This window comes from Morone saxatilis, unplaced genomic scaffold (genome assembly GCF_004916995.1).
Source record: "Morone saxatilis isolate NCDOM2014 unplaced genomic scaffold, NCSU_SB_2.0 Contig19, whole genome shotgun sequence".
In the NCBI taxonomy this organism is placed as follows: Eukaryota; Metazoa; Chordata; class Actinopteri; family Moronidae; genus Morone; species Morone saxatilis.
Genome location: NW_023339751.1, coordinates 499,237 through 508,799, shown reverse-complemented (window position 1 = coordinate 508,799; position 9,563 = coordinate 499,237).

Below are 9,563 nucleotides of genomic sequence, written 5' to 3'. Positions count from 1 at the left end.
ACAGTTCTATAACTTTTAACATTCACATTAAAATAATAACAATCCAATAATAACAGCACTCTGCTGTAAATGTAAGTCTGGTTATTTGAATTATAGCAGTGTATTTATAGCTCATTGCATTGATTTAACAGTGTAAATATCTTTAATTAAACATTAAAAGACAAAAAAATAGACAAGATTTTATGTCAAATTAAAGCTAAAAACTATTTAAATGATAGAGAATTACTATTTTTCCAATTATGTTATTTTACAGTATTGATATATACTGTAAAATAACATAATAATAATAATAAAAAGTGATATATTTGTGTAATATCTGATCAATTGTCTGGTCTCTATAACTGCAATAATACCATCATTAGTTAAATCACTTTGTGCAGTTTCCAGGTCACATGAGTGCTCCGTGTACATTTCATCATGTGTGCAGTTTCTGTTTGCACAGTGAAGGCTTATAGCATTAGCGAGTCAACAGCTACAGTACACACATACTGTGTGTGTGTTTAAGTGTGTGAGGCTGTACAGCGCTGTGGCTGGGCTCCACATTGAACCTGATGCAGAGCGCCAACGTGACCATGACCTCTGATCATGTTACATACGTGCATGTGAACTCAGAGCGATGTTTATGTAAGGATCTGGGTTAGCGTTGGAACCAGGACGCGACCCAGCTGCAGAACGTGGATTTTAGTCGCATTCACGACTTTTTGTTTCTGTATTTTCTTTGTAATTTCCCACCAGCAGCTCCTGGTTCTCCTCCAGCTGTCCAATCTCTCTCTGAGTTTCCTCTTTGTGTTTTTTCCTTTTCTGCTCACGTACGGAGGTTTTGATTGAGACTTTTCCTAGAAAGCTTTGGCCACCGCTCTTGACCTTACGAATAAAGTCATCAAAAGAGATATGATGAGATGATATAATGGAGACTCTGTTTTATTGTGTTTTCCCTGCAGACTCTATTCTTTGACCACTGGAGCTGTTATCTTTGGCCTAAAGCTGCTGACAGCAGATCTATTGCAGCAGTGCTCTATTTATTGATCCCATGATTACATGATATAGATATGAATGTTTGCCTCGGGATTGAACTGCTGGCGGGAAAAAAAAAACCCTTTGAAACAACATTTTACGAGGGTTGGACACTAAAAGTCTTCATAAAATGATTTGTAATGTAACACAAGATAGAAAGCCCATTCATTGTCATTGTGATAGAAAAACTCTTTTTATGACCGTATGATCTTCTGTTAGCAACCGCTTTAGTTAGCATGTTGAATATTAAAGCTCCAGTGTGTAACATTTATGAGGATCTATTGTCAGAAATTGGATATATAATATTAATAACTATGTTTTCATTAGTGTATAACCACCTGAATATAGGAATCTTTATGGGTTTGTTACACCAGCTGAGTGACCGGCCCTGGGAGTGTGGATGAAGCTAAACTTTCTTTATTAAGTAACTCAACGATTATAATTGAACCTTTTGTTACCTTAGAATGAGCCCGTTTATATCTGCAGACGCTGCAGGTCTCCTTCCATGCAGTCCGCCATATTGAACCGCCATGTTTCTACAGAAGCCCAGAAGGGGATTGAGTGCCTGGATCCACTCAATCCTACACACTGGTGATTAAAGCAGCATCCATTATTAGTTTTGGCAGCAGAATGAGCTGAAAATATAACACATTATCACCTTATATACACTGCTATACAAATAAAATTATTATTATTATTATTATAAAGTTGCTTCATGTTCGCAAACATCTGACAGAAGTCCAGCATTCGTTTGCCTTTTTGCTCTGTTTTGGTCTCCACACACTCACACACAATGACCAGCTAGTGGCTCACTGTGTCGGCCTGTTGCCGGTTGATGAGAGCACTGAGACTGAACCAGAGTAATACAGTAGAGCCGTAAAACCAAAACAATGAGCTGAAAGATGCTAAAAAAAGACACCCCGTAGAGCTCAGGAGAACTGCATTGTGGGTGATTATTCTCTGTGGGTTCTAATATAAAAGATTCATTAGTGCAGCTTTGAGATTAAAGATGTCCACACTGAATCTGTGTGAAATTTATTATAGACCAGAAGATGTTCATCTCATTTTCATGCCAATATTTGTTCAATATGACGTCGGAATAATAACTCAAACTGCATATCGTTAATAGTATCTGCAGAGAAACATAACATGATGGATTTTTTCTCATAACAACATAAAAACCCACCTTTTGGACTTTTTGTAACATTCAAAGTTCAATACGAGTTAAAGTAACTTGATGTTTGAACTCGTCTGTATTATGGAATAAATCTGACATGAAACCTTATTTCTCTCACACAAAGTCTTCACACATTTTGCCTCTTGGCCTCACTCCGCTCTGACAGCCTCACCTCTTCTGGAAAGACTTTGAGAGTGAAATGACCCATCAGTTAATGTCAACCTCAGTGCTGGAAACTGCTTCTATGAATATGAATTCACATGTTTGACAAGGAATTAATGCAGAGCCCGAAAAGCAGCTCAAACACTCTGACCGGTAATGAATGACTTCATACACTTGAAATGAAAAAAGGAAAACAGCTTTTTCATAAACAGTTTATCTAACGCTGCTCTAATAAACTGCAGCACAGGATGACTTAAATTGGAAGTTCTGTCCGGGCCGACTGAGCTGGAGAAGCAGAAATGTGGCGCTGTGTAAACAGGCGACAAGTTTGCTGTTTTATCAGTGGACACATCTCCAACCTCTCATTTCCTCCAGAGAGCAGCAGTCCGCGGGGGATTCTGCGTGGATGTGAGGCAGGGAGGGTCTGATGTGCCCTCCCGGTAACTTTGATTGTGAATCAAACCCGAACAGCGACTGTCCAGTAATAGAGCAACCGAGGCGTGTCCGCTCGTCACACTGTGCATTTAATCTGTGTGTGTGAGGCTCTGTTGGCTTTTTATTCTGTCCAAAAGTTAAAGTAAAGATGTAACTGTGTTTATCTCCTCTAATGAAGGATGAAAGCTAGTAATGAATTAGTCAGATATTTTTATTATGTCAGAAACCTTGAGTCAAATCGTAGTTAGCACGTCTGGCTAACTTTAGCAGCTTTGTCCTTTTCTTTTTTCACATTTAGGGAAGTTTACGCTGCAGAAACCCGACATACACACATCAGTTAGATGTTATCATGAAACCACTTCCCCATGTAATGTTAAAAGTGTGACACACTGATACAAACAAGTGTCTAAAGTTAATGTCTTATCTTACTTTCTCTGATCATACGCTGCAGTATCAGAGCAAAGCTTTAGCCTCAGTCTTTTACTATGAAATCCTGTAATATTAACATGAATATTTCACATAAATGTGTCAAAACAATCGTAATATGACGTTTGCACCATTTCAGACAGCCCGAGACCTAACCCTACTTAACTAGCTCTCGACAGCTAATAAAGTCTGCTAGCAACCGCTATCAAATCAGCCGCCTGTCCAAAATAAAGGATCCTTTATTTAAAAGAATTTCCAGTGGTGAATCCACCACTGTTATCATTTCCAACTGCAATGCGAAGGTTTGACAGCGGTCAGTAACGGCGGAGGGCTTCACTAACGGTCGGTTAGAGAAGTGGGATCGAACTGGTTGGTGGTTCGGTGGGAGGAGAGGGAAATAAGAGGCTCATATTATAATAATTACAGGTAGAGGAAGACGGCTATCATTGTTCCACTTAGTTTCTCTGATGAGACGTTTATGACTTTGTGCGGAGGCCTTTCAGTAAACCGGGTTCAGGAGTTTCCAGTCTCTCTCTATTGGAAATGAACGTTGCATAAGGTCTGGCCCTGGGTAAATAACTGATGTATTGTGCTATAGTGACACACACATAAGAGGCAGATTGTGATTTGGGTCAGGCAGTCTAAACGCTTCGAGGCCTAATGACTCACCATCTGCCATTGTGTTCATTACTGCCTTCAGTTTACAGCCTTACAACAGGCAGAATTTGCTTGAACCCACTGATCAGGTGGCTCTGGTTATTTTATTGTGTAGATGAACTATTCCTGCCGGTGGGGGGGAAGCTGGTTCCTTAGAGGCAGAACTTCTACATAACATGACTCATGAATGAACGAGTGAATATGATTACAGAAAAAAAAGACTCAAAACCCACTTTCCTTTTGTTTTCAGGACACATTTCTTCCTTATTAGTAAGATCCAGTTTGCTGTTTTGTTTGGACTCGGGGGGATTTGAGGCCATTCGGTCTGTGTTTTTATAAGGTGACTCAGCTTTTTAAAAGGGAGATTGTTAAGATTTGTTCCTCCAAGCTACAGTAACAACAGAGGCATGTGTGTGTGTGTGTGGGACTGGGTCACTGTGTGTGTTTGTCCAACCCAAATAAACTCAGAAGTGAATATGTGCAGGGGCGGTTAAATGACTCATCTTTTAAATACCTATTTCTTTATTATCACAGTAAAATGCACCATTAAGAAATCCAACTGTTGCCGGGTAAACTTCACGGGGAAATGTGCTGAATGGTTGCACACAGTTTCAGATTGATCATTCAAATAAACACCAGTTTGTTTATAAAAATGAAATCTATCTTTATTTACAGTAAACAAAGGTGTGTGTGTGTGTGTGTGTGTGTGTGTAGTCCCTAGATGCACACACAGATGCACTACAGAGTCTGCAATGAGCGCAGGAGGTGTGTTTTCTCGGTACCCGATGGATGTTTGAGTAAAGCAGGTACACCATAACAGTGCTTGTGTTGTGCAGATATGCCCCCCCCCCCTCCTGGTGTATGAATGAGTGTTCTGAGAGTGCTAAGATAAAGGTGGTCTGTGCTGGAGCCCTGCTTCCACCTGACCTTAAAACGGAGAGGCCATTGATGGCCCACGGCCGGGCTGCTGCAGCTCCTGGACCTGCGTCCCGCCCTGCAGCAGAAAGGGGTGGGGGGTGGGTGGGGGTGGGTTGGGTAAAGACCGGGGTGAGCTGGTCTGGAGATCTGGTCATAATAACTCCTCTAGACCAGTGAGTTTGTGACATGGCGAGGCTGCAAATATGAGTTTCCGTCGGTGCACACACAGCCGAGACTCTGGTATGTGAGGCCAACACGGGTCTTGCTTGTCCTGCGCACCGGACCACACATGCAAACAGCTGTTGTAAAGGCTGATGGGTTTGAATGGGCCAATAAAATACAAGTATTTTATGTAATGGCATTCAATAAACCGGTCGGATTAACCTCTGGGCCAAGAATGAGCTGGTAGCCCTTAATTTACCCACATTTCTTGCTACCCTTTATCAACACAGCACCATAATATGCAAAGACTGAAAATAAATAAGTCTTAACATTAAAGCTTGCAGGTAGGTATATCATAGATAAGAGAAGATGAGCACATGACAGACTAATCCTCTGGCTTCTCCTAGAGCTCCTAACGGTATTTGTAAGAATCCACCGGGTCCCGAATGAACGCAACCAATCAGAGGGTTGTCGGATACAGATGCTTTGGGACCCTGGGAATAAGACTCAACAATCAACAATCTTCAAGCCTCCAACCCAAAGCGTCTTTACATCTTTCTCTGCTCTGATTGGATGTTTTCATTCGGGACCCGTTGTTTGTTTGTCTGTCTCATGTTCGACTGTCAGGATAAAGTGAAAGTTTCAGCAAATATGACAAAAAGTTATTTTTAGAAAGGTCACCTACTGCAGCTTTAAGACACGCTGACTCACAGGAAGCTTTCGGGGCCAGTTTAGCTCTTGGGACTCGACTGCAACAACCTTCATGTCAACAGCTATAATTGAATAATATATAAAGATAATAACTTTAGCAGGTTTTATACACTTAGTAATCATCAATATTAATAACCTGAATGTACCTGAACAAAATACACCTAAATTAAAGGAATATTTCGACATTTTGGGAAATGTCATTATTTGAGTGAGATGAGATACATATAAAGCTACAGCCAGCAGCTTGTTAGCTTAGCTTAGCATTAGGGCTGAAAACGTGAAAACAGCTAACTGGACTCATAGCAGCACCTCAAAAGCTCACTAATGAACACATTTTATCTTGTTTCTTTAATTCGTAAGTCTAAATCCACTTCCTAGCAAGCAAACAGGGACACGACCCAAGTTGAGCTTTCGTGTTTTATTGTTTGACAGATCTAACTCCAGCTCTTTTATTTTCCTCAAGGTCACGTAGAGAGTCATAACCCCTCAGTCAAGAAGATGCAACTTCAACTCTTGCAGTTGCTTCCTTACCTTAATTAATTTTCTTAATTCTGCCTAATTTTAACGTGAATCCACTCACCGGTTTGGATTTTGGAAGCAGTTACGGTGGAGACTTTGCTGATATCATTTGCTGATGACTGGTAGCATCATCTGTTCGGGATAACAAATACAGCAAATGCAGCATTCATGCTGAATCATGGGACATGACTTCACTGAGTGTGTCTTTCATCATCAGGCCAGAGTGATGAAACCCGGAGAAGAATATATGTGTGGTTATGTTGAGAAATGAAACAATCTAATGAGCTCAGTGGAAAAGAACTGGCTCGCATTAGAAAGAGCAATAGAAACATCATTAGCGAGCACACAAACACTCATTTCCTCTGGCTGGCCAGCAGATTGTATCAACATACGGCTTTTGTTTGAAAGCCGCAGATATGAAATATGGACGTGAGTAAGAGCACTGCAACTAGACCAAGAAGAACTAACCAACACCCCTCCTCTGACAGCACACACATACACACAGCCTTAACCAGGGACCACATCCGGGACCCGGCGACCCTTAGTCCTCTTTGACTTTGTGCCAGATGCAGGTCAGACCTCAAAGAGCCAGAGACGCCCTCCATACCTTGTTCCTGTTATTTCAGATGGACTAATCAGCATAACTCTGCCTTATGGATATCAAGTGATGCATAACATGAACATGCAAAAGAGATTATAGATATAAATTATAATCAAATGGGTCAGAGGGCCTCGACTTTGTTTGAATGTACATTAACGAGACATATGGAGCAACAACCAATGCTACTATTATTTCATTCAACACAATTACCTGCTTCTATGGAACAGATGTTAATAATGGTAAGGAAGAAAGAGATGGATGATTTAATATTCAATAATTCTGATATAACTGACGTCACTGTTATTTGTTGTTGTTGTTTAGTTCCTCAAAAAACTTTCATAGAACATAAAAGTTGTTTTACATTTTAGATGGATCATTTATTGTCTGTAATTTAATTATCCTGATAATTCATAATAATATACATTTCCCATAATTGGCTGATCATTTATCTGCCCTGATAATCAGCATCCTTAGATGCTTTGCAAAAACAAATGATGCCTTTTAATATGGTCCAGATTGTTTCTTTGGTTCTTCTGAAGCAGCTTGAGAAACAGCAAGAGAGAAGGAATCAATCACATATAAAACTATTGGTTAAATAAAAAAGCCAAAGGACCGTTACTAATAATTATATACATAAATCTTTAAATAAATAAAGTTTTCAGTGATGCAAAGATGTTAGACCGGTGCAATCACGTTCTGTTAATACTTGGTCTGGTATGTAGCTTATAGTGGCTAACGTTAGCTAGTAGTGCTGATTTTAGGACTCTTGTGATACTGATGTGTTAGCAGTTTTGAATATATAACTTTGTAGTCTGGACCACAGTGGTGAACTTAACATTGCTCTGGCTAAAAAAACATTGCTCCAACAGAAGAATTAGAGACAGAACCTTTCCAACTACCATTTATTGAATCGGAGAACAGCATAATGTTCTCTGATTAAACAGAAATAACACAAAAACATAAAGTCTCCACCAGGAAATGAAACATCAGGCACCAATTAGCAGGGAAACAAAGCAGAATGAGAGTCATACAATGACACCAACATACTTTCACGGTCTGTGAATGCATTGTTAAAAAATGACCTTTAACATGATTATATTTTGGCAGGTGCATATCAAAGCCCGGTTTAATAAAAAACACCAGTTAAACAATTAGTTTGAAAAAATGGGACCCGATTAGTTGGAAGTGGAGAACACTTCCTTCCCCTGGCCTCCTCTAAGCATATAGTGGCCCCCATTACACAGTATGTCTGTATGATATGTTGTATAGCTCACACAGTGTTAGCAGGGCCTCTGTCTCACTGCGAGACAATCTGAGCCTGGCCCTGAGCCCCGGGGTAATCACGGAGCGGCCGGGGCCCATTCACAAAGCCGGCTATACCCGTCCCACACAGCCACTCAGTCAGCATAGTTATGCTATTTGTACAGTATAAACATTTTGGATGATTATATGTAATTACCCCGGTGCAGCACGGGTGCACGGACATCCACACTGACTCATAGAACACGCACTCACGGACGGACGGACGGACGAGTGCACGCCGACCTCAGGGATTCTCTTCCATGCTGAAAAGTGTTTACTGAGTAATAAGGCAAATGAAAGAAAGTCAGGGCCGCGCTGGCTGCCAAGCTCCTCTCCAAATAAACATCCCCATTAAATATCTCCATGTCAATCTTATTGCCATACTCCGTAATTTCTTTACTCCCTCCTCCCTCGCTCTCTCAGAAACCACAGGGCCAACCGTGAGGCTTCATTCATCGCAGGCCGAGCTCTCATGTGTGGCTGCCTCTGTCTTTCACGCCATTGGCCAGAAGAAGTGTAAGTGGGCCAAAAGCACACAGTGTCAACAGGCGCTCTCCCTCCCTGCATTCAGCGCTTCCACCCTCTCGCCCTCACAGATACTTCCTTATCGCCCTCAGAGCCTCGGCTGCCAATCACGTGTTTAAGAGGCCGCGCCCGGTCTAAGTAAAGCCCCTTACTGAACTAGATAGGACATGTTAGATTTTACAGCTGCGTCTCTTAAATACCCGGCCTGAGACTTCCACGCCTTCATTCTCAGTGCGAGCTGCAGGCGGCTGTACACAGCGAGTGACACACACAGCACGGAGATAGTGATTGTTATTGTGAGGTTCCTCTCCTGCTCCAACCGTCCATCACGCTGTATGAGTGCCACAGTTCACTGCTTAATGAAGTGTCATCAGCTGAATGTGAGTCTGTGCACGCCTTCAAAGAGGAAATAACATGTTTCTCAATGATGAGTTGAGCATCTTTTCACATTTAACATTCTGATTCCTGCGATTATACAAACACATCAGGAAGATAACACTGATACTGAATGGGACTAATACAGGCCTGCAGATTGAAGTAGAACAGAACAACACAAGCCCTAACAGAACAGCTTCAGGGCTCGTCAGCACTGATTCTCTGAACTCTATGAACACCATTCCTGCTAAATATATTCCCTCATTTGGTGTTTGGATGGTGGTTGTGTTGGTGGAGCATGTGGCTCCAAAATAGGTGTTTGACCGGGTTGAGATCTGGTGACTGTTACGGTCAGATATGATTCACATGATTCCCATCCTCATTTGTTTTTCTTCTTCCCTCATTAATCCATGTTTTGCCTTTAATGTGTCAACTCCCTGTAGCTCTACGAGAAACAGACCCACACTTAAATCTACATTAGATGATGAACACTGCATATAAGCTTCATTTATCAACTCATAATCAGCTCTTCATGCTTGGTGTAGGGAGCTGTAGGGAGCTGTAGGGAGGTGTAGGGAG